The sequence below is a fragment of the Hibiscus syriacus genome, unplaced genomic scaffold (genome assembly GCF_006381635.1).
Source record: "Hibiscus syriacus cultivar Baekdansim isolate YM2019G1 unplaced genomic scaffold, ASM638163v2 tig00002840_pilon, whole genome shotgun sequence".
Lineage (NCBI taxonomy): Eukaryota > Viridiplantae > Streptophyta > Magnoliopsida > Malvales > Malvaceae > Hibiscus > Hibiscus syriacus.
The window spans coordinates 1406175-1433280 of record NW_024061947.1 but is presented as its reverse complement, the minus strand read 5'-3'; the positions used below and the strand labels follow the sequence as shown (position 1 = coordinate 1433280).

The 27106-nt window shown below is 35.2% G+C and overlaps 1 pseudogene; it reads right to left on the bottom strand.

Annotated features, from left to right (window-relative positions):
- Positions 1 to 1466: 1466 nt before the first annotated feature.
- On the bottom strand, positions 1467 to 27106 carry LOC120154288 (annotated as a pseudogene).

Genomic DNA, 27106 nt, shown 5'->3' with positions numbered 1-27106 from the left:
GAGACTAGTTTAAGTTTGAATTTAAATTTAAAAACAATTATTTTTTGTATTATTTTATTATTTTATTTGCTTATCCTTTAGGCTTTGAGAGACTATAAATACCCACTTGGGGTAAGCCCAAACTCATCACTCAAATTACATTCTTCTTTTCTCTCTAGTTTTATTAAAGTTTTCTCTTTTTACTTTTCAAGGTTTTCCTTTTTTTCTTTTATTTTCAAGCTTTGTTTTTAAAATGCTAAGTATGACTTTTGTCATGCTTAGCTAAACTTTTCAAAAGTCGAGAGCTGTCGCGATGATTCAATTCCAACGGGAGAATTGAAACGGTCCCTAATATCTTCGAAAATCTCTCTTAATCTTTGTGCTTATTCTTTTTCAAAATCAAAACAGTTTTCTAAATCAAAGATTGACTTTGGTCAAGAGGTTGTTGCGATTAAACGTGTGGGAGGAAGATTCGGCTTATAGAAAGCAATTAGACTTCCTGGGAACACACTTGGCGAGATAGTTTCGCCAAGAGGGATTTGAGATCGGAATTTACGGTTATAGAAGCAACAATCCAAGTCGGTTGTCACGAACTTAAACGGTAATTGGTCTACGACAATAGATGTTGATAGAATCAATTCCCGAAGCCGGAATCAAATATTGCCTTGGGTATTCGGTATACAAGATAGAGTCACGGGGATAGCCCTCGTAGACAAAGTAACCGACATGAATCCCAAAGAGAAAATCTTATTCGATGATCTAAAGGAAATTGAGTCAAAGCAAGGCTTGAGGCTATTTTTACCGTATTTATTCACAATCTTTATTCTCTTATTTTTTACTTTAATTGCTTTTATTTATTTAATCGTTTTTATTACTACTTAAATCTCATTCTACCAAAACCCCCCATTTTACTATCTTTCGCGCCTGACATAGACCAATCAAACATAAATTAAGAATTTTCTAAGTCTCTGTGGATTCGACCCTACTTCTCTACGCTACGAATTTTCCTTTATTTATTATCCGAGAATAAGGAAATTATTTTGACTTCGAAACGACAGCTATCACTGCCGTAATGACTCTAGACGATAAGTGATCAATTTTTTTATAAATCGATAATATTAATGACTAATTTGTTGCTTTTAAAATTTCAGTAGAAAAAATAAAAATTTACTCAAACACTAATGAAGGTTCAAGAATTTACTCAAACATTAATGTCGATTATTCATTCGTGTAGTTTACCCCCTTTAAATATACATACATAAAAAAGAAATTATAATAATAAAAGTACATTCAATATTACCTAGTCGAAACTACTCTAAATTTATTTGACCAAATTTAACAAAAAAAATCACAATCAAAATCAAATAAAGGAACTACAATCAAATCAACTTTCTTTTAAGAATAACTTATAAAATATATTATACACACAAAATACAAATTAAACAAAAATAAAAAAATAATTTGTAACAATAAATTACAATTATTCATCAATTAAACATAACATCACGGTCATCACTAATTCTAACATTCAATCTTCTTAACCAAATTGAATGAAGGATCATATGAAAAATATCGAAACGCTTCGGCGGCGAATGGAACTCGAAATGCCTCCGCACTTGCAACACTCGTCTCTGCAATCGAATATGTTGCCTCGACGATATATTTGTTAACATCTCCTTCAGTCTCGGAATATCGTCCACCGAAACCACCACTGAAAAAGCCTTCCACCGTAACACGTCTCTAAAAGGCAGCACATAGCTTTTCGAAATCAACACCGGAATGCATCCATTGTAGAGCGCCTCAACAATCCTCGGACTTGCAACTTCATAACCACTCGGATAAATGCAGTATTTACTGCTTCTCATCATCTCATGGTAATCAACCCCTTTCGGAAGGTATTTATGTACCTTAATGTCTTCATCCTTGCCTTCCCAATGCTCAAGAAGGATAGGTCCTATCGGTCCATGAACCCCTCCAGCAAAGAATGCCAAGATCGAACTTCGAGATGATGATGTTCTGCCGATCAAATCGGATAATTTACCAGTTTAGAGGTTGATTTCGGGGATCAAAACATCCTTAACCGGGTTGAATTTTTTGGAAGTGTTTGCATTAGAAAGAGCACGAATCGAGTTCTTTTGTAGGTACGGACTCGAAAAGCTAGCTTCTGGTCCCTGTATAACATATGGGATATTTATACCAACATGTATATAAATAGATACTATCCTTTGTTAGTGAAGACTAAAGAAATCAAACACATACCCAATCATGGCAGGCAAGCATGAAATGATCAGCGCCGAGGCTTCGGTTCCAGTAGGGATATTTCTGCGATACAACAGTCCGTCTGATGGGACTAAAATCGCGCGAGTCCCACAAATAAACGAATTGGACCATCTTTGCAACACTGAAGGGAAGGTAAAAGACATGGGCCTTTTGGGGATCATCAGTTTGGAATTTGGTATCAACATCCATCATGTACATGAAATTGCCTTCCATGGAATATATGCTCTTGCAAGGCCCGTCATGGAACACCGGAGGCTCCCCTTCTTTGTAAACAAACACCTTGAACTGTTTCTCCATTTCCAGATAACTCATACAAAATTAAACAGATTGACGTTGTAGACACTCATTTTTGTCCGGTTTTAATTGTTTATTATTATTATTATTATTATTATTATTATTTTCAGGTTACAAATTGGACCAAACCCAAATTACAAAGCCCAGTACAAGCCCACTCGGTTCAAGCATCCAAGCCCAACAACAAACAATCAAGCCCAAGATTCGGCCCATTTCAGGCCCATTACACAGCCCACTGGAAAACCCCAAACAGATTAGGGTTTTTACCCTAAAGAATTATCAGTCGCCGTCGCCCATGGAATCTAAACCGTCCGACAGGAGCCTGAGATACACGCGCTCGTCCTCTAGCACCCAACCAGCGCGTGAGCTTCACTGGGCGCGTCCCCAGCCGCGTGAGCTGCCGTCGTAAGCTCCCTGAGCTGTTGTCGTCGTCAACAGTGAAATAAATAACACCAAATCAAGTCAAATAGCAAACCAAATCTGAAACCCATAAAAAAATGGGTTAGATCCCATTTTTTTGGGATTTAACCTACCCAAGCCTAGGAAAATCATTCCCTACCAACATATCTAATAATTTCCACCCTAAAACTTCCATAAAATGAAGCATGCAACCAGAAAAAGAAGAGGAGGATTCGAATATGGTAGATCTGGGAAACCAAAGAGGTTCAAACCAGAAAAAAAAGAGAAAAAAACAAAACACAACAAAAAGCTTACCTTTCTTCAACGGAGGAGACATGTGGCTTCACCAACACCATCAAAGGTAATCATTTTTTAACCCATGCTTAGATTCGATCCAAAGATTCAATTTTTTGAGAAAGGGGAGGTTGTTTGTTTTTCTCTCAAGGTGGAGAGAAAGAAAAAAGAAAGGAAAAGAAAGATGCGACAGAGGGGAAAAAATAAAATGATAATTAGTATTAGATTAAACCCTACATAAAAAAGAAAAAAATTAGGCTTCTATTATAAGACCAAAGCGTGGTCGTTTAGAAGGGGAAAGAGTAACCCACCTTGTAAAGGGGTTATTCACGCAAAAGGACATTCAAGGTTTGTAATATTTTGTTTGGATTACTAAATGAAACTTTAACGTCGTGATTTCTTGTGTAGACACATATTTTTGTCCAACTCGAGTTATTCATTTAATTGTATTAGTTTATTATATTATATAGTATTAATTTGTATCGTATAAATGTGTTACGTTTATATCATATACATAAATATATTATACTATATACTATAATATACTATTATTGTAATTACATATTTACTCCTTTCTTTTTGTTTTTTACAGACCCAGAAGTTCAATGGTTACAAACCCATAAGCCCAAGAGTGGTCTAACAACAATAGACTCGGGTCTTGGAGTGACCCAAACTGACTCAATCAGCAACCCGAGATCCGGTTCAAGACTTTAACCAGCCAATCCATCACCCGATGCAAATTAGGGTTTTCCAACCCTAATCCTTTCTCTTCTCAGCACCGTAAAGGAAGATCTGTCCCAGCCGCAATCACCCGGTCAACAAGGCCCCCGAGTTTCTCGGTTACGTGTACTCGTGGGGCACCAACAAGCAATAAACACAAGTTTAGTCCCATTAGGAGTCTATCGAACTAAAAATAGAATATTTTGTGATTATAAATAAGATGTAAATCGAGCACTAGAAAGGGCACATAAGAAATACTAAGAAAAAATAGAAGAAATACGAGAGAAATCCAAGCATTGTAAAGGTTTCGAAAAGCAATAAAAGGTAAACGTTCTCACTTTTTCTCGATTTTATGTTTGCATGAAGGATATATTGTTGTTTCTCTTCGATTTTGACTTGGAAAAAACCAAAAAAAGGGAATCGACCAATGATCGAGGAGGGTTTCGAGATTTTTTTCTCAGATCTAGCCCTCCCCGAGGCTCGTTTTTAAAAACTAAATATGTTTTTGAAATGATAGAGTCAATAGCTTTCGAAAAAAAGAATTTTTTTTGCCGTCGATGAACGTTAGCCAACGAGGCGGCGATCGACCGAAATCTGGGTTCATATGAACCCAGCGGTCGTGTTCTTCAGAAATGAAGACCACTTGAGAGCATTTTGTGTTTTACCCTTTTGATCGAGAAAGGAGAAATGAAAAATGAATTAAGGTGTTTGTGATTTTTAACTTTTATACTTGACCCACCAGCCCGTTGGATGGCTCGCGTGTTGACCCGATCTAAACCTAGGTCTAACATCCTTAATATCGGATTAGTGACTAAATTGTAAAGTCTTATAATTTGGTGATTAAAATAGAATGATTGAATAGTATAAAGATTTATTTGTAAATTATTGTATAGAATTGAATTGAAAAGAAGAAATAATGGAAGGGGAAAGAGGTCATTTACAAGGAAATAAGAAAGGAAGGGTTATATATTAATCCACGTGGGTTAAAGAGGGGATAACACAAAGGCTTCCAGAGTTCTTTTATTCTTCTTTCTTCCTTTACGAGTAAAGAAAAACAAAGGTGAGTTTTCTGATTATTGAGTTTCTTGTTAAATTTAAGATTGAGTTTTGATTATTAGATGATAACTAAGCTTAAGGAAAGCTTAAGTTATCTTAAAATCAAAGGATGATAAAGTTAGAAGAGATTAAAGATTAGAGGTTCTTGAATGAAATCTTGGAATATAGTTCATATCTAGAATTAGAAGTTAAATTTGACTTGTCATCAATCTAGTTAAGACATATTAAGTGTTAGAAGTGGAATTAAATCATGTTGCAAAGTTGGTATAATTCTTGAATTTCATGAGGAGGATAGGATTTTGAAGTTTAAGATGAAATAAGTGAGTATAAATTGGTTTAAGTATGTGTATTGGAGTTAAGAATATAAAAGGGAATGAAAGATGAAGGAATTAAGCTAAAATGGATAAGGTTTCGGGTTCAAGAAGTGAATTCTGGGCAGAGTGCATCGATACACATCCATTGTGTACCGATGCATCAAGGATAAAATTCCATAAATTGTTGAAGGTGCATCGATGCACATGAAGTGTATCGATGCACTACTTTAAAATAAAAACATCGAATGCCATCAGTGTATCAATGCACAAGTAGTGCATCGATGCACCCCTTAATATTCAAACATCGAATGAGATTTGTGTACCTAGATGCACAGGTAGTGCATCGATGCACCCGTTAAGGGATGCATCGATACACTGTAGAGTGCATCGATGCATACCTTCATTAAAAGATGAAAATAACTTCCTTTTTAGCCTAAGGAGTAATAGTTTAGAATATATCAATTAGTATTCTGATATGTATCAATGTATTACTATTTAGATATAGAACATAATCTTGTTCCGAAACAATCAAAGGACTAGAATCGAATCAAAACAAGGCTAAGGTGAGTGGAATAATGGAAATGATTATATGTGTTTATATGAAAAGTGATGAAAGAGATATGAAATGAGAAATGTATTCATATTTAAGCCCATGTTATATGATATGAGAGTTGTAGGTATAGTTGGCATGCCAAGAGTCGAGGGTTACAGTGGTCCTTCGGGACATATCCAGTGGTCCTTCGGGACATATACAGTGGTCCTTCGGTACGTAGTGGTCCTTCGGGACATATCCAGTGGTCCTTCAGGACGTAGTGGTCCTTCGAGACATATCCAGTGGTTTTTTGGGACGTAGTGGTCCTTCGGGACATATCCAGTGGTCCTTAGGGACGTAATGGTCCTTTGGGCCAAATATTCACTACCCCTAGTGGGAATTTATCGAGCTGTGGTGACAGTGTTAGTGCACAACCTCAATGTACTCACGTACCTTTATTCTCAATAATGTACATGGGCAAATGAAAAATAAATTAAAGTGAAAATGGTACAAGAAGGTAAGTCTTATAAGTGCATGATATGATTATATATGTTTACTGTAATAAATACATGCATATTGAAATGTCATGATCATAAGGTAAAAATGCATATTCATGAATCTATTGTTACATGTTTATCTATTGCCTCACTAAGTCTATGACTTAGCGTGTAAGTGATTTACACGTAGGTACCAAGAAACAATAAGAGAAGTACTAGAAGTGACAATAACAACATCACTACTAAAAGATCATATCAGAAGTAATTGACAAAGTAGGTATTTTGGGTTATGCATAGAGTGTTGGCATGTAATAAGTTGTTAATTATGAATGCTCTGATCGATTTTGTATTTCGTGGTCTCTCTTATGTAAATTAACATATTTTGTTTTAATGAAAGTTTAAAATTTCCCTGTTTTTCTTTAAGTGTCAAAGTTTGAAAAGTCAATGTGACACCTCGAACTCTTATTCGGGTCGGATACGGGTTAAGGGTGTTACACTAGGATCCGCGTGTTTTCAATATAAAAGGGGGAAATTCCATTTTTTGTTCCCCGTGATTTTTAAAAGTCCATCTTGACCCTTAAATTCAAATTTTACCCCGATTTTCCTTTTATATTTACCCCCAGTTTCTTTTCTTTTTATTTAGTCCCTTTTTTAAATTCAATTCATGTTTTAATCATTTCTTTTCTTTTTATTTAATATTATATTATATTTATATATTTATTTATTATTTTCATTTTTTATTATATTTTTTCTTCCTTATTCTTTTTTGACCCTGTCCCTTATTATTATTTTTATTATATATATATTTTTTACTATTTTTAATTTCTGGTTTCTTTTATTATTATTTTTTCCTAACATTTTATTTATATGCATATATATTGTATTTATTTTATTTATTTATTTCCTCTTTTCTTTGTTTCTGTTTTTTTCATTATTTATTATTTATCTAACATTTATATATATATATATATATATATATATATATATTTCATATTTTCATATTTTTTGTTTTTCTTTCATTTCGTTTTGTTTCATATGTATATATTTTTATTATTATTTTTCCCTTTATTTTGTTTCTATTTTATTTCATTATTTTCTATATCCTTTTATTTAATTTTTTTTATTTATTTTTTCCTCTCCTTGGTTTTTTTCTTTTTTTATATTCTGTATTTATTTTCTTTTATTTATTTTTACATTTTTTGTTTTATTTAAAATTACCATAATTTAACCTTTGCCTTTTCTTTAGTTCGATTAAGTGTTTTTTATTTATTGTCTTTTTGACCTTTTAGGACTATCTTAACCAATCAAAGGTAAGTAGTTTGGATCAATTTTTACCTTTTAATTTAACTTTCAATTTTCTTGATTAAGACAATTGGAAATTAGTTAGTACCGAAAGGGCAGTTCAAGGGTGTTAACCCTTTCTTGACTCTAACCGACTCTCGAATCGGACATATCTTTGGTAAGATGCAAATCAGGTAAGAAATCGAGGTATTCGATCAACCCATTTGTTCTTAAAATAAATTATCGGAGGTGACTCTAACCATTTTGTTCAAGTCGAACTCCAATTTCGGGCCCAACCGAAAGACGGTCGCGACAGCTTGGCGACTCTACTGGGAACAGGTAAGTTAGTCAAGCTACGGTTAATTTCCAGTTGTCTTTTTAAATGAAAAGGGTAAGTTTAAATTTTAAGGTAATTTTTTTAATCCTTATTACTTACTTGTGATTATCTTTTCAAATAAATAGTTGTACTGACGATTTCTTTCAATGGTTTCAACTTATCAAACTTGTTTTTCCATCTAAGGCTCTATACCCGAGCTTCGAACCCTCTTTAAGTGGGGGTAAAAGCGATGCCTTTATGAGAATTTATTCTCCGTGCGAGCCTAGCAAGTAGCCTTCGGGATTCATATACCTTATGTCTTCGTGAGAATTTATTCTCTGTGCGGGCATAAGGAAATGTATCCTCTCTAGTTTAACTTAGTCCACATGAGCCTGTAATGGGCTTAGGACTAAGGGTCTGACAAGCTCAATGGGGCACTGGCAAGGAGAACTCTGGTACCTTCTTCAGAATCTAAACCGGGAGACGACAACGAATTAGAGCCTACCCAAAAACTCCATTTCAAAACCTATGATGTTTTCACCCTAATCATGCAGTTTGTTATTTTCATTTATTTTTACTCTCGTCATTTATATTTTCTTTTATCTTACTAATGTTTTTCTTTTTATTTTTAGCATTTGTATCATAAAAAGAGGTCATTGATCCATAAAAGGTGTTAGTTACACATAAATAATTTGTATTAATGGACAAAGGGGTTGTAATGCAAGAGGTAAAAAACGATTTGGTACGACTATGGTTCGAAAAGACTCAGAAAGAAAAGGGAGACATTCTTCAAGGAAGTTATGTGTCAGAATTGGTTAGCTATGCCTCAGTTAGCCTAAAGCATAATGATGTACAAGAGCTACAGAACATTTGGGACAATTGGAAGAGCGACTGAAAATGGAAGTTCAGCCAACGGTATGGTGACATTGCACTCTTACTTTATGTCAAGATCGATGAGCCCTTGATCAGAGCCTTGGTTCAATTTTGGAATCCGGGGTACAACTATTTCACCTTTAACCGGGAGGACATGGTGCTCACAATCGAAGAGTATACTACACTATTGCATTTTGAGGGTATCAGATTAAAGCGGGTCTACATCAAGCACATCAAAAGTCAGCCTTTCAAGAATGGACTGACAAATGTTGCAGAGGTAGATGAAAAATGGGTAACTGACCGACTCCGACACAAAGGTAGTTGGGAAGGAATTGAGTGGATCCATATCAAGCAACTGATGATGAACCACCTTGATGAATGGAAGATAATAGATCTCTTCGCAATGGGCCTTTATGGTTTGGTTATCTTCCTGAAGACTTTGGGGTGCATTGATGCAGCAGTGGTGGAACTGTTTGAACAAATCTCGAGGCGAGTAAATCCAGCACCGTCAATTTTATCTGAAACCTTACGATCTCTCAACCATTACAGAAAGACTGGCGGAGGAAGATTCATAGGGTGTACTCAGTTTCTCCAAGTTTGGATTCACAGTTATTTCTAGAAATCTAACGGGATTGCTTACCGCCGATTCAGCACCACTTATTCACCTTTGGGAGAATTCATTACTCTAAAATGGCATGAAAGTACCTCAAAAGAAAAATGGATTAAAGTCTTCACACATCTTCAGGACAGGGATATTGCCTGGAGAGCCCCTTGATTGAACCACAGTGACATTCTTTTTCGATGTGGGGATTCAGACACTATGTCATTACTTGATCTATGAGGAGGAGTCAGATATTCCCCACTTTTGTCACTTCGACAGTTTGGAGCATGCCAGTTTGTCCTAACAACATATGGAATATCTAGGTCAGAATTTGCATACCATGGGCAAAACTACAAGAAAATTGTTAAGGAAGTAGCTGAGTCATGGAAGAAAGTATTCCAAATGGATGTCGTGGATGCCAAGGACATGCTTACTCCGGACTATTTAGAATAGTAGAGGTTAAGGAAAAAGGACAACATCCCAGTGTCAGATCATGAGGATACTCGGACCATGGAGGAATATCTTAAGCTCATTCCTTCCGAGTTGGAGATAGCAAGGGAATAATTTGAAGCTATAAAGAACGAGTTGAAATAGAGGGTAAGGGAACTTGAGGCCGAAAGATACCAGTGGAAATTAGATGTCGATACTTAGAAGGATCGAGCGGACAAGTTAAAGAAGGAACAGTAGAAAACTTGTTTTGAACTTGAGAAAAGGATATCGAAAACAAGTCCTGAGCAATTCCAATATGAAGAGGACTTATGAGTACTGGAAAGGTGAAGCTAGTAGACTGAAAATGAAGTTTGAAGGGCATGATGAAAGAGAGACTCTGAAAGAACATCTAAAGACTGCTTCAAGGCGTTTGATAGACAGCCAGCATCATAACAAGCGTTTGAGAATCCAAGTAGTTGATTTAGAGAAATCTCTTCAGAAATAGCAAGAACGGGATGACAATACAATAGCTGAGTTAGAATTCATTGTGTACGAGTTCAAGAAACAAGCAAGTGAGCTTCAGATAGTGCCCTTTGATGGAGGGTTACAGTGGCGTTTTCGTTAGGAACAAGATTAGCAAAGGGTGAAAGCTAGAGATGCAATCATCCGTGATTTCTTGGAGCAAGTACAGAAGGCAGCTCGTTATTTGCATGGTTTCGCAATAGAAGCTGGAGTGGTTCAACAAGGCATTCAACCAGTGACAGATGAAGGAAGAAGACTTGTCAAACTATTAGAAGCTGTTCGGGGTCTAGAGGATTTAGTTCGTATGTACTTTGATATATTTTTATCTTTTAAAAGATAAATCATTTTTGTTTAAATAAGGATTATTTATAATAACTGACACATTTCTGGATCAATGCCTCTAAATCTCATACATCAAGCATTTCATACTTAGTATTTTTATTTTTTCCATGTTAATTTTTCTATTTTCCGTATTTTTACATTCATATTAACTAACAGAAAATGTCTCATCAGAAGAAAGAACAAACACTGAGTTTACCTCCATAAGCTCTAGACATGCATCATCCTCACAACACCCAAACGAAGAAAACACAAATGGAGGCCAAATTCGCTCAACTCGAGGAGAACATGTTGAAGTTATAGTGAGAGTTGGAAGAAAAAATAAACCAAAATGGTCAGAGTACCCTGGATACAATCACGAAGAGCCAAGAGTCATTGGTCAATTAGATTGTGGCCAAATTATCTGGTTGACATCAAGCAAGTGCAACAGGTGTAGGTTCATCTGATGGGGTAACTATACCACCGACCCCACAGGTGGTTATCTCACCCGAAATCTTACCCGGACTGCAAGGGGACTTATCTGTTGTAAAAAGGAAAGCCTCATCTGCTTTGAAAATATAGACTTATATATCCAACCCTGACAATAATCCAGATGATTACCACATATCGTATTTCGACGAGGAGGACAAGGCGAAAAAGATAGAAGAGAAAATTAAACTGTTGGAAGACCAAACGAAAGTGGTCAAACGGGACCATGATTACTATGGAGTGAATGCATTGGAGCTAAGCTTGGTCCCGGATTTGGTGCTTACACCAAAATTCAAAGTCCCTAAGTTCGAGAAATTTGACGAAAATAGTTGCCCCTCAGCCCACATCACTGTGTTCTGTCGAAAGATGACAAGATATGTGGGAAATGATCAACTCTTGATTCATTGCTTCCAGGAGAGCCTATCCGGTTCAACTATCCAGTGGTACAATCAGCTGAACATATCTCATATCAAGACCTGGAAAGATCTAGCCAAGTTTTTCCTAGAACAGTATAATCACATTAACGATATGAGACTAGACCGAGTTATACTGGAGAATAAACATAACGAAAGTTTCTGACAGTATGTAGAGAGATAAAGGGATTTGGCTATGCAAGTTCATCCACCCTTGGATGAAAAAGAAACCAGGAAGCTCTTTGTACAGATACTGAAGGCTCCTTACTTAGGGCACCTGGTTGCAATCACATCAGGAAGTTTCTCAGATTTAGTTATGGCCGGAGAAATTATTGAATTTGCCATAAAACAAGGCAAAATTGATTGAGGGGAATCAAACAAGAAACCTCCCATGAAGAACAATGATAGAGATATAAACATCGTCAACACCTACAATTCTAGCAAAGGTGTTACGATCTCTAGCACAAAAACAACTGCAGTTGTATCGTGAGGTACTCCTAGACAAATTTAGAGGGAACCTAGGAAAGAAAGAGAGAATGAGCAATTCAATCTTATTCACATGCCATACAAGGAATTATACCAACAACTCTTTGACACTCATGTAGTGTCACCTTATCCTGTGGAACCAATGAAGCCCCCTTACCCCAGATGGTATGATAAGAACGCTCACTGCGAACACATGGTGGTGTTCCAGGGCGCACGATCAAAAACTGCCTCACATTCAAAAGGATTGTACAAAGAATGTGCAACAAGAATTGGATCCACTTTAACTTAGGAGAACCGAATGTTTTCCAAAATCCTTTGCCTAATCATCAGGATACTGGGATTAATGCGGTCACCGCAGGAAAATTAAAACTGGTGTTTCGGAAATAAAGTCTTATTTGGCTTGGGTATGGAGCCAAATGGTGAAAACATGGCTTCCCGCACCACAGTCATATACAACAAGGAATGGAGATGGTAACCACTGTTGTTACCAAAATGAGGAGGGGCATGAGGTGCAGAAATGCCCAGAATTCAAAGCTTTGTTCCAGCTCATGATGGATAGAAAGAAGCTTGAGTTTTACAAAGAAGTTCGAGATTCTCCAGAAGCAGACGTTTGTGCTACCGGAGAGTCATCATAAAGAAGATACGGAAGAGGTAGTCCTTTGATAATTACCCCTAAAGCAAAGACAACAAAAATGACACAAGTAAATGTGGTAATCATACTACCCCTACCTTTTCACTACAAGGACAACTAGCAAGTGCCTTGAAAGTACGAATGCGAAGTAAGCACCCCAAAAGAAGATGATAGCAAAGTAGGGCAGGCTGCGGGGAAACACTAGTTCCTCCATAGACCACTTGAACCCTTCAAGGAGGATGTGCTAGCAATTAACGAGCCCATAAAGGAGGAAGAAGGTAGAGAGTTCCTTAAATTCTTGAAGCACAACGAATATAACATTGTAGAACATCTACATAGCCTACCGACACGTACTTCAATATTGGCACTGATGTTGAACTTAGAAGCATACTGGGAGGAACTTTTAAAGGTCCTGAATCAGACGGTTATGCCACAAGATATATCAGTCAGCAAGTTAGATCGACTGGTTAACAACATTCAAGCCGATAATCTCATCTCATTTTTAGACGATGAGATTCCGTCTGAGGGAAGAGGTCGAGCTAAGGAGTTGCACATCACCACCCATTATAAGGGGCACACCTTACCTAGTGTGTTAATCGACAATGGTTCAGCCCTTAACGTAATGCCTTTAGTCACATTGAAAAGGCTGCCAATAGATACCTCTTATATGAGAACCTGTCAGAGCGTGGTCCAAGAATTTGATGGGACTAAGAGGGAGGTAGTTGGCAAGATTGAAGTGTCGTTAACCATCAAACCTGCCACCTACAATATTGAGTTCTTAGTAATAGATATTATTCCTTCCTACAACTGTCTTTTGGGATCAAAAAGTCAAGTTTATCATTGATTGAGCCCTGATGATTATTAACGCTGAATAAGATATTCTGGCAAGTGTGACCATCGATGCTACATACATCGAAGTAGACGAGGAGGCGGTAGAATATTCATTCCTCTCTTTAGAATTTGTGAATGCCATATTCGTGGTTGAAGGAAGAAATATTTCTAAACCCCGATTTTCTGAGTACACAAAGATGGAGATTAAGCAGACCTTGGGATGAAGTGCCAAGATAGGAAGAGGGTTTGAGAAGCTGTTGAAAGGAATAATTAATCCAGTCCTTCCTATATTAAAGTTAGATAAATTTGGGCTTGGTTTTCAGCCCAGTCACCAACAAAAGAGGAGGGAAATTCAAAAAAATTGAGAAAGAAGAATGACCAGGTTAACTGGAAATAAATTCCAATAGGAACCTATGGTATTCCCACCTCTTTATGATACATTCAAGTCAGGTGGTTATGTATTTGAGACCAACTCGCCAGATTTGGAAGTGTCTCTGAAAGACCTATGTATTAACGTCGTAATCACAGAAAATGTTGAAGATGCAGATAGATCTGGAATCTGTCAACTGCCACCTGGGTCTGCACTTAGCAACTGGTCGGCGGAAGAACTACCTATGATTTTCAAAGTTCTTTCAGAGTAATATTCAAATTATCTCTATTCGACTATACTCGGGGCAATAGGTGATCTTTTGTAAGGGTGAATAAACGTGTTGGTTTAAATTCAATAAAAGATGCAATTTCTTTCATGGCAAACAAGTTTCCTATTCATTTCTTTTGAATTCAACTTTTTCTTTTCTTCATTTTAGTATTCTATTTCATTCTCTTTCGAATTTAATTTTCGACTGTTCCATGTGGGATATATTCCTCTCACGCATACATATTTTCTTTTTTCCTTCAGGTCCCCAGATAAAAATAATGCAGGCATTGATGATCATGATCTGGAGATGGATTTTGAATCGACCATTTGTCTCAGAGAAGTTGATGAATGCAACAATGAAGAGGAGTGCAACTTTCCTACCGAATTGTTGACAATGATAGAAAGAGAGGACAAGAAAATACTGCCACACGAGAAGAAAATCAAAATCTTGAATCTGGGCACCGAAGAGGAGAAAAAGGAAGTTAAAATTGGTATGACTTTTTTGGCTGAAGCAAGACAAAACTTGATAATCTTGCTTCAGGAATACAGAGATGTGTTTGCATGGTCATATCAAGATATGTCAGGGCTAGACACAGATATGGTAGTCCACAAACTACCTATTAAACCAGAATGCAAACACGTACAACAAAAACTAAGGAGAATAAAACCTGAAATGCTCATCAAGATCAAAGAAGAAGTTAAGAAGCAGTTCGATGATGATTTCCTTCAAGTGGCCAAGTATCCAAAGTGGGTGGCCAACATAGTACTGATTCCGAATAAAAACAGAAAAGTGCACATATATGTCGATTACCAGGACCTTAACAATGTAAGTCCCAAAGACAACTTTCCTCTACCACACAAAAACACGTTGGTGGATAATACTTCCTGGAACGCTTTCTTCTCGTTCATGGATGGATTTTCAGGATATAACTAGATTAAGATGCATCCTGCAGACATGGAAAAGACCATATTTGTTACATTGTGAGGAACTTTCTGCTACAAAGTGATGCCCTTCGATTTGAAGAATGTTGGGGTAATGTATCAGAGAGCTATGATGACCTTGTTCCATGACATGATGCACAAATAAATCGAGGTTTATGTAAAAAACATCATTGTCAAGGCACAAACTGAGAATGAACATGTCGAGAACCTGAGAAAGCTCTTCCAGAGACTATGAAAGCTCTTCCAGAGACTAAAAAAGTTCCAACTGAGACTGAACCCAAGCAAGTGCACCTTCAGAGTAACATCTAGAAAACTGTTAGGCTTCGTAGTCAACAACAAGGACATCGAGGTCGATCCCGATAAATTTAAGGCTATCCAGAATCTACCTCCCCTATAAACAAAAAAAAGAGGTTTGAGGTTTTTTGGGTAGATTGAATTACATAGCACGGTTCATATCTCAGTTAACCGACAAATGTGACTCAATCTTTCACCTTCTCTGAAAGAACAACCCTGGAGCATGGGATGAGAACTCCCAGACTGTATTTGAGAAAATAAAGGAGTATTTGTCTCACACTCCTATCCATATTCGAGAATTCAATGGGGTGTGTCCTGGGTCAACATGATGAATCTGGAATGAAAGAAAGAGCCATCTACTACTTGAGCAAGAAATTCACCGATTGTGAGGTTAAAATTTCATTTCATCGAAAAAGTTTGATGCGTTTTAGTCTGGGTTACACGAAGACTCAGACAATACATGTTGTATCACACCACTTGGTTGATTTCCATGTTAGATCCACTAAAGTACTTGATGGGAGTGTCTGCACTCTCTAGAAGGCTAGCCCGATGGCAAATGTTGTTATCTGAATTTGACATCGAGTATGTGAGCCAGAAATCCATAAAAGAAAGTGTCATATCGGACTTCTTGGCAAGAAGAACTGATGACAATTACGAGCCGCTAAACTTTGACTTCCTAGAAGAAGATTTAATGGCCATATACTTAGAAGAAACAAGTACTTCCATAGACAATTCCTAGAAAATGCATTTTGATTGTGCATCAAATGCATTAGGATATGGCATCGGAGCCATACTGATCTCCCCATAAGGGAATCATTACCCATTTACTAGCAGACTAAATTTCTATTACACCAACAACACGGCAGAATATGAGGCTTGTATTTTGGGGATTTGAGCTGCAATAGGGAAAAATATAAAGACCTTGCGAGTATATGGAGATTCAGCTTTAGTAATCTATCAGCTCCGTGGAGAATGGGAAACAAAGGATGTAAAGATGGTGGAGTACCGAAAGGTAATACTGGATATGCTTGAAGAATTCGATGAAGTCATCTTCCATTATGTGCCTAGAGAAGAGAATCAAATGACAAATGCTTTAGCTACCTTGGCAGCCACATTCAAGGCTGATGGGGAGTCTGAAATGATGTCAATTGATATGCAGTTGTATGAGTACCCGACTCATTGTTACCAAATCGAGGAAGTGAAAGACACTATGCCTTGGTACCACGACATTTTGCAATACATCAAGAATTGAAATTATCCAGAGGAAGTCACCGAAACTGATAAAAGAATTATTAGAAGGATGACAGCTGGATATGTCCTTGATGGTGAGGTCTTATACAAGAAAAGCCATGATCAAGTCTTGTTAAGGTGAGCAGATGCGGAAGAGGCAAAGATGATATTAGAGGAAGTACATGACGGAGTTTATGGAACACATGCGAATGGACATATGATGTCAAGGCAAATAATGAGATGCAGATATTTTTGGTCTACAATGGAAAGTGACTGCATCAACTATACTAGAAGATGTCATAAATTTCAAATTTACGGGGATAAAATAAATGTTCCAGCTCAGCCTCTTCATGTGATGACATCACTATGGCCTTTCTCTATGTGGGGCATAGATGTTATCAGGCAAATCCATCTGAAGGCTTCAAATGGTTAGCGGTTCATTCTTGTGGAAATTGACTATTTCACCAAATGGGTAGAGGCTACATCATACGCTAGTGTCACTCAGTCCACTATTTGTAAGTTTTTGAAAAAAGAGATCATATATCGGTATGGTTTACCCGAAAGGATCATTATTGATAATGCTACAAACCTAAACAATAAAATGATGGATGCTTCTTGCGAGCAATTAAACATAAAACATCAAAACTCTATTGGTTAAAGACCGAAGATGAACGGAGCAGTAGAAGCGTCAAATAAAAACATCAAGAAGATAGTGGAGAAAACGACTGAGACATACAAGGATTGGCACGAGAAATTGATTTTCACTTTGTTTGCTCTGTATGAACTTCGACTAGGGCAACTCCGTTTTCATTGGCATATGGGATTGAAGCAGTTATGTGCCCATTGAGGAGAAATTCCTTCACTCCGGGTCTTGTCAGAAGTTAAACTAGATGATGCAGAATGAATGCAATCTCGATATGATCAACTGAATCTAATAGAGGAAAAAAGATTGAAAGACATTCATCATGGTCAAATCTACCAGAAACAAATAATTCGAGCACATAACAAGAATGTGCGCCTGAGAGTATTTCGTGAAGAAGATCTTGTGCTTAAGAGAATTTGTCCAATTAAAAAAGAATTTAGAGGAAAATGGATGTCAAATTGGGAGGGACCTTATGTCGTGAAAAAGGCTTTTTCGGGAGGAGCGCTTGTCCTGGCTGAGATGGACTGGTCGGAACTGCCAAATTTTGTCAATTCGGATACAATCAAGAAATACTTCGCTTATGATGAAAATCCAAGAGGGTTCCCTAAGTCGAAAAAAGAAAAAAGAAAAGAAAAAAAGAGAAAAAAAGGTTTAGGGTGAAAACCCGAAAATACGCCCTAAATTAAAAAAAAAATAAGTTGGGTCCAAGATGAAAACCCGAAAAAGACGTCTTGAAACCAAGGATGGGTCCAAGTTGAAAACTTGAAAGGGCGATTTAGATAATGATTCAGAAAAGATCCTTGATCCAGATAGTATTCGAATCTTCTACATACTTAACGAGTCAGAGAAAGGTTGAACTCTCCTGAATATTGTCGCATCTTCGAAGATCCCTTGACAAATGCTACTTTCAAGGTCATCTAACGGCATGTCAGCTCAAGAAGTGCCCGCATTATTGAGATCTAAGACATCCATTCATACTTAATTTATGTTTTCACTTTTCAGAATGTTTGTCATGTATTGTTTGTTCTTTTTTCCCTTATGAATAAAGACGACCATTTCTCTAAACCAATTCCTTTTAAGCATCTTGGGTTGAATTTAAACCTAATGATTTATTCACTTCTGAAAAATATAATTGCATATTATTGTACAAAGCTTTTTTTGAAAAGTACAGATACTCGGAAGCCGATCAAGGCTTATGCACTATACTTGAGATGGTTGAGCAACATTACCCAAATCAAGGATAAAAATAAAATTCTGCATATCAGATTTAAATGTGTTGAAGAATTCAAGATCAAGAATCAGAAATTCAAGATTCCCAAATCAAGAATCGTCAAGACTAACAACCGGAGATTGATATTTCTCTCCAGAACCCAAAATAACATATGTTGCATATGCATTTTAGGCACACCTAAGAGCATTGCATCCATAGCATCGTATATATGCATAATTTTGCAGATTCTTGTTAGATTCAATTTCAACTTCACAGTGAAGGATATTGAACTCGGGATGATAAATTCACAAGATGGGATTTCAACTTCACAACGAATTATATCCAATCCAAAGCTCGACTTCACAATGAAGGAGCCATCCACGATTTCAACTTCACAAAGAATGATATCGTGCCCAACTGATCGACTTAATTTCACAGCATATAAGTCATCTGCAACAACAGGGGTTTATTCCCCAGCCAAGTACAACATAACTCAAGGCGAGAAGAGTTAATTGTCAACAAGAGCTCTCAAGATCGATTTCATTCAGCTCGAGAGCATATTTACCGCAGGGTAGCAGCAGGGAACTATTTTTCGATTAAATTTTCACACCTAGGTCTTTAAATCGAGAAGAAGACAAGGGTCAAGATTGGCAACAAAAAGTCACTTTCCGATTTACCTACAATTTCAACTTCACAACGAAGGATATCGTACCCAAAGGATTGACCCAACTTAACGACGAATGAGTCATTTGTCACAACAATGAAAAAAACCAGTATCTTCAGGTCGAATTTCAACTTCACGACGAAGTATATTGGGCTAGAAGATAATACAGGGACTACTTTCCAATGCTATGAGCTCGGTTTCAACTTCATGACGATGGATATCGTGCTCACAATTTTCCGGTTCAACTCAACCTCACGACGAGGGAGTTATCCGTAATCCAGAAGCCCAATAGTGGTCCAACAACAATAGACCCGGGTCTTGGAGTGACCTGAATCGTCTCAAGCAGCAACTCGAGACCCGATGCAAGACCCAAACCGACCAATCCATCACCCGATGCAAATTAGGGTTTTCCAACCCTAATCCTTTCTCTTCTCAGCACCACAAGGGAAGATCTGTCTTAACCGCAACCACCAGTCAACAAGGCCCCCGAGTTTCCCGACGACGTGTTCTCGTGGGGCACCAACAAGCAACAAACACAAGTTTAGTCCCATTAAGAGTCTACCAAACTAAAAATAGAATATTTTGTGATTATAAATAAGATGTAAACCAAACACTAGAAGGGACACACAAGAAATAATGAGAAGAAATACGAGAGAATTCCAAGCATTTTAAAAGTTTCGAAAAGCAATAAAAAGGTAAAAGTTCTCACATTTTCTCGATTATGTGCTTGCATGAAGGATATATTGTTATTTCTCATCGATTTCAACTCAAAAAACTAAAAAAAAGGGAATCGACTGATGATCGGAAAAGGGTTTCGAGATCTTTTTTATCAGATCTAGCCCTCCCTAAGGCTCGTTTTTAAAAACTAAATATGTTTTTGAAATAAGGGAGTCAAGAGCTTTCGGAAAATAAAAAAAGAATTTTTTTCGCCGAGGCGGCGACCGGTCGAAATCTGGGTTCATATGAACCCAGCGGCTGTGTTCTTCAGAAATGAAGAACACTTGAGAGCATTTTGGGTTTTACCCTTTTGATCGAGCAAGGAGAAATGAAAAATGAATTAAGGTGTTTGTGATTTTTAACTTTTATACTTGACCCGCCAGCTCGTTGGATGACCCGCGTGTTGACCCGATCCAACCCTAGGATTTGCGTGTTTTCAATATAAAAGGGGGAATTTCATTTTTGGTCCCCCGTGGTTTTTAAAAGTCAATTTTGACCCTTAAATTCGAATTTTACCTCGATTTTCCTTTTAAATTTACCCCTAGTTTTCTTTTCTTTTAATTTAGTCCCTTTTTTAATTCAATTCATATTTTAATCATTTTTTTCTTTTTCTTTTTATTTAATAATATATTTTATTTATATATATATTTATTTATTTATTATTTTCATTTTTTATTATATTTTTTCTTCCTTATTCTTTTTTCCATGTCCCTTATTATTATTATTATTATTATTATATATTATTTATTTACTATTTTTCATTTTTGGTTTCTTTTTTTATTTTTTCCTAACATTTTATTTATATGCATATATATTGTATTTTATTTATTTATTTATTTTCTTCTTTTCTTTGTTTCTGTTTTTTCATTATTTATTTTTTATCTAACATTTATATATATATATATATATATATATATATTCATTTTTTCATTTTTTTTGTTTTTCTTTCCTTTCGTTTTGTTTCATGTGTATATATTATTATTATTATTATTATTATTCCCTTTCTTTTGTTTCTATTTTATTTCTTTATTTTATATTTTCTTTTATTTTATTTTTTTTTATTTTTTTCGCTCTCCTTGTTTTTTTTTTAGATTCTGTATTTATTTTCTTTTATTTATTTTGTACATTTTTTGTTCTATTTAAAAGTACCATAATTTAACCTTTGCCTTTTCTTTAGTTCGATTAAGTGTTTTCTTTTATTTAAGTGTTTTTTTCGTTTAGGACTATTTTGTGATACTTACATCCTTGCCATAATTTTACCATGTTTGTTAATACACTTTTAAAGTTACTGTTTTTTTAAGATTAGTCAAGTATTCATATATTAGCTTGGTTTTTTCAATTTTTATTACTTTGTATTCTAATCCATCATGTTTACAAATTATCACTTATGTCCCAAATATGTATATTAATATGTGTATAAGTATTTGTTTGGAATACGGACCATGATTTTAAAGGTTTTTGTAGGATAAATATATTTATTGTATAAGTCTCACTTATTTCAAATCACTTGTATATATATTTAGTTAGTTTTTAACCTTACATAATTAAGTAATATATGTTAGTTATTATAAAATGCTCGTTTATTAAGTAAATTTTTATTCAAATATTTTCAAGAACACCAATTTATAGAATGGGCGTGGAAAACATTGATTGGTTGAAGTAGTGCAATCCGATACGACATTCGAACGGAATGTGAACTTGAATAAATCGAGTTTGTTTTGCTAATTAATTCATTTTTATTTTAAGTCAAATAATGCAATATATGTTTCTCTAAATAGAAATTTATTTTATGTAAATGTCGATGTTCAATTATATTCGATTCACGTTTTTATCGATGAGGGAATATTTTTTAGACAAGAAATAGAAGAGTTAGCCATCCCGTCGGAGGATGAGCAAATTTCGATATTTCTTTTTGAATTAAAGGATTTTTCCTAATAAATAATTCGAAGTAAATTAATTAAATTTTAATAAATGAATCAATTCTAACTTTATATTCGATTTATAATTTCCATAATTTACGACAATGTGTAAGCGATTAAGTACCAATTTTGGGAGTTGTGGGGTGCTAATCTTTCCTCACGAGTAATCGACTCCCGGACCCGTTAAATCATATTTTTGGTAAACGCATACCGATTTTTGTCTTACAAAACGATATTTCTTAAAATTGTTTTAAAAGACGTTTTTAGGTATTCGACCTACCTATCTCAGATATCGATGGCGACTCCTATTCAATTTAATTCAAATAATTCAAAATCAACAAATTTTCAAATATAGTCATAATTCTTAATTGTTTTCTAAAAAAAATGGTTATGAGAGACGTTGAAAACGAATCAATGTTCTATACTATTACACATGATAATACATATTTTCCTTAGATTTTTTACATGTGAAAGGCCTTTGCATCCCAATGCATAGGACCTATAGGAACATAGTCGGGGTCTGGTAATCGAGCCCCATTTTTATCGAGTTTAGTTCGAACTGGCCGGCTTTGTTTAGAGGGAAGGGATATCGTAGCGTTCGGAACAGTTCCGGCTATTGAAATGTTTAAGCTATTGGGATCGTTGATGGTGATCTTCAAACCATCTTCCTTTGTTTTCTCCTGCTGGATTCATGCAACGGAGGAGTCATCACTTGTGAAAAAAACAGATTAAGGACACAAATAATAATAATAAGTTAGAGCACTACACTGGTAGGCTGTTGAAACGGCTAACCAAACCAAATTAGCTAAAAGCGAATTATTCAAAATTTATATCTTTTTATAAAAATTATTAACCAAACTAAACAAAATTCAAGTAATTTTCGAATTAACCAAAATTTGTTATAAATTTTCTAGTTCGATTAATTTGAATTTAATAGAGCCATTCTTTTTATCTAGGTTAAAAGTTAATTTGGTTTTTAAAGTTTAAAAGATTTAGTATGATTAAAAATAATTGAATCTTGATTCTTAAATAATATATTAAATTTTTAATATTTTTAGTTAATTCAATTAAATAATTTGGATTTATTTCAAAGGAACTTTAAATTTTTTTAACCATTAACTGATCTAACATTTAATTACTCGATCAATCAACTAAACTAATTTTAATTTAAACAATTAACTCAGTTGGAACCGAACGATAACAGTTATGAAATTTTGCAAAAAGAAAGGACTCGTCATTTTCTAAAAAAATTAGTGTTGACCAGGTTAAGGGCATAATTGTACTTTCTCATATTCCAACCTTAGAAACCAATTAAAGAGCAATCTAATTTGAAGTTGAAGGTAACTATCTGTCCACGTGAGGGGGAAATTAAAGGGAAAAACAAAATAACATACAATAAAAATGAAATTTAATTGTTAGGAGTTTTTATTATTTTTTATTAAATTAAGATAATTATAAAGTAGTATCTGTTTTAATTACTCTCAATCATAATTAAAGGGAAAAACAAAATAACATACAATAAAAATGAAATTTAATTGTTAGGAGTTTTTATTATTTTTTTATTAAATTAAGATAATTATAAAGTAGTATCTGTTTTAATTACTCTCAATCATATGATAATTTGGTGTTAGTTCTCTAACCCGTAACCTCCGAGAACAATAACGATTTTTTTAACATTAAAATAAGTTGATTCGTGCTAGCATTTATTGTTTTTATTTGAACATTAATTATATCATAATTTAGTCAATGTTTCTTGTATTTTTTCCATATGCCTTCATTAAGGAATATAATTATCCCCATGTGCCATAATAGGATATGAAGATTAAAACTATTTTGCATGAAAGACAATTTCACTTACAAGTTTCAGATTTTTCGCTACTTCAGCTTCAACATCAAGCGCCTTGGAAGCTGAGCCATTAAGCGCCGCAGCCGTCTCATCCGAAATAGCCGGCTTTTCCAAGCTACCATGAACAATATCCGCCGCCGTGGACTGCAATCCCGAGACCGTAAGTGCACCGAAATTCACAGTGTAATTCAGAGATTTAAATAACGTTTGAGGTCACGTCGTATTTATTACGATTGTGAACATACGGATGTCATTGTGATCATTACGCGTGTCGCGATTGTAATATTTTTAAAATGTCGCACAATTTATCCTAAATGACTAAATTAAATATAATTAAAATAAAATTGTAATATTTAAATTACAAAATTTTATATTACTGAAATTAAGACTAAATTAAATAAAAATTAAAGTTTAAATTTTAAACTAGGGATCAAATTATAAATTCTAAAAAGTGGGAAGGATGCCAAATTAATATATCCTTTAAATTATATTTTAAAAATTATTAAAAAAAATAAAAAACCAACTCCCTCTCCCCACTTCCCCAACCTTTCATTGTCTGAAAAAAAAATATGTTTTCACTCTCAACTCTCCCTCCCCTTCCCCCCTCGATTTCATTGTCTAAAACAAAAATAAAATTTCTGCTTTTACTCTCAACTCCCCCTTCCTCCTCTCCCCCTGACCTTTCATTTTTTAAAACAAAGGAAAAAAAGTTTCAAGTTTTATCATATACAAAGTGGAAGCCCATCGTTACTGCTCAACTTCTTCATTGGCAGAGAAGCTCAACTGCGCACTCAGTTTTGTCTTTTTTTTCTCACAGTTAGATAATGATAATATCGTCTCGTTATCAGCACTATACACTGTTACCGGTTAAATTGTATGCGCAACTGGTCTCTATTGACGTGATTCCGCTACGCACCGTAATTTTCCCGAATATCGGTTTCGGACGGTGGCGCTACCGCGAAATAACGACTTCTATTGCAGTTACGTTCCGCTATTTGAATCCCTGGTGCTACTTGCATAGGGGAGGGTTGAAGTGAAAACCGAAGTCGAATTCCTCATAACCAAAGCAAAAACAAGCAAGAAAAGAAGAATCAATGGGACCATAAACAACAAGAGCTTAATCGACGATGAAGATGATGAAGCTGAAAAACAACATGCAATGCGGATTTTAAACCCATCACCACCCATTTCTACACAAGAACAAGAAGAATATTTGTTTCTCTCTATCTGCTACCAAAGATGATGGACTTTGTCGACACCGTTTTTCGCTTGGGTAGGGAAAAGACCGATACCGACTCGGGTGTTTTATCTTTGAAAGAATTTTCGAAATATGAGGAGTTGCCACCAATCATTTAAGGTGCGATTGGAACACCATAAAAATGAGTGATTTTAATAGAACATTTTATTTTTATCAAAATATCAAGTTTTAAGGTATGTGAAAATCTAGAAATAGGGTTCAGGAGTTAGTTACACATGGGGAAGGATTAGCACCACCACAAGCGCCCAAAAATTGGTACTTAGTTGATTACCTTATATTTAAAATCAGAAATTTTGAGTTCAATCTTTATTTAATTTGAAAATCATTACGGATGCAAAGTTGAAAAGGGTATTTGTTTATTGAGACCGATAACATTCGCTCCCAAGCGTAAATGCGAGAGATTAGCTATTGTATCTAATAACTGAATATTGCCTCGTTTTTAGAAAATCATGATGCGGTCTTTGAAATGGATGTCGACCTATTTCGGGAATCACCAGTAGTCACCCCTAAGAATACTTGTGGGAGATATACCATTAATTCCCAAATAAGTGAAATTGCCTTAGGTTTAAAAAAATAATACAATCAATATTAATCCTAGTTGATTTTAATCAATTATTGAATCGAATAATCGAGATGGTCCTTCGAGCATTTAGGCGAGGGCCAACTCAAATTATCCCCTAAATTAAAAAGACTAGCGTGAAATCTAACCTAAAGTAGAAGTTCTTACATTACCTTAAATTAATTTTAATAAATATTATTTTGAATAATTAAATTGGAACCTCGAGCAAAAGCGAAGACAAAATTAAGAATTTACCTAATTAAAAGACTATATGTGAAATCAAGCCTAAGATGGAGGCTCTAATATTAATCTTAATTAATTATGTCAAAAATAAAATTCTAATCGAAATTCGGGGACTGAAAGGTCAAGATATGAAAATACTGATTTCTAAAAGATCTAAAAGCTTAGGACCTATGTTGATAATTTCTAAAATTGAGGACTAATTAAAAATTTAATTTTTATCTAAATTATTAAACCTAAAGTTTTTTTAGAAAATATTAATTATTAATAAATTTTAAAAGTCGAGCAATCGATTCGAGTAATTGAGCATCTATTGCGAAAACTCGACTCAAATTGCTCCCTAATTAAAACTAATGTGAAATCCTAATTTCTAAGCTTGATTCAAATGTTAATCTAATTTAAAACTAATTCTAAGAATTAAAGCTATGAAATATCAAGACAATTAATAATAAACTTAATAAAAAATAACAATAAAAAAACAGTGAAAACAACATAAAAAATAAAATAAAATAAAATAAACATAAGTACAAGAACCTAATTGCATAAAATAAAATAATAGTGACTAAAATGCAAGAAAAATAAAAGCATCTAAATCAGAAATTAAAAAGTGACTAAAATGAATAAATTGCAAATATCACATCCAAATCATAACAAAATAAGAAGCATAATCTAAATAGTGGCTAAAATGAATAATCATAAAAACCAATGACTAAATTCAAATAAATAAGAATAATAATAGTGACTAAATTAAAATAAAATAAAATAGAACGATAAAAGTGCAACAAATAAGAAACAAAAGGTCCAGTGACCAAAAATGCAAAAACGCAACAAAGATAGGGGTACCTGGACTGCGATTTGACCCTAAAAATAGTGACTAAAACGTAAATTTGCACCTAAAGTATAAGGAACCAATCGTTATTTACCATTTTCTTTAAAACGGAAAACATTCCCCCTCTCTTTACGTAATCAGCCGAAGCTTACTAAGCTTCCAAAACTCCTTATCTCCAGCCACACACCGACCCTTATACACCGACCACCGGGCCGGTGACTAACCTAAAACAACCGGTGACCTCGACCGTGACCGGAGGAGGGTCGGCCGAACTCCTTGAACGGCCAAAAATCTTTCCCGTTCTCTTCCTAATCTCACTCTTTCTCCTCCTCATTTAGAGGCTGAGGAGGCTAAAAAACAAACCTCAACGCCAGCCACCATGCCTTGGTGACCCCCTCACTCCCTCACTATTAGCGTTAACCGACCAACGAAGACCTAATTGACGTAAAAAGCCCCCCAACCTTCGCTCATCACTTACAAAATTGAACCCCAAAAACAAAGCTTCAAACACTGACCTCTTGGTCGAAACTCCCAAACCTCCGTCGGCTACCAACAACCGGCAT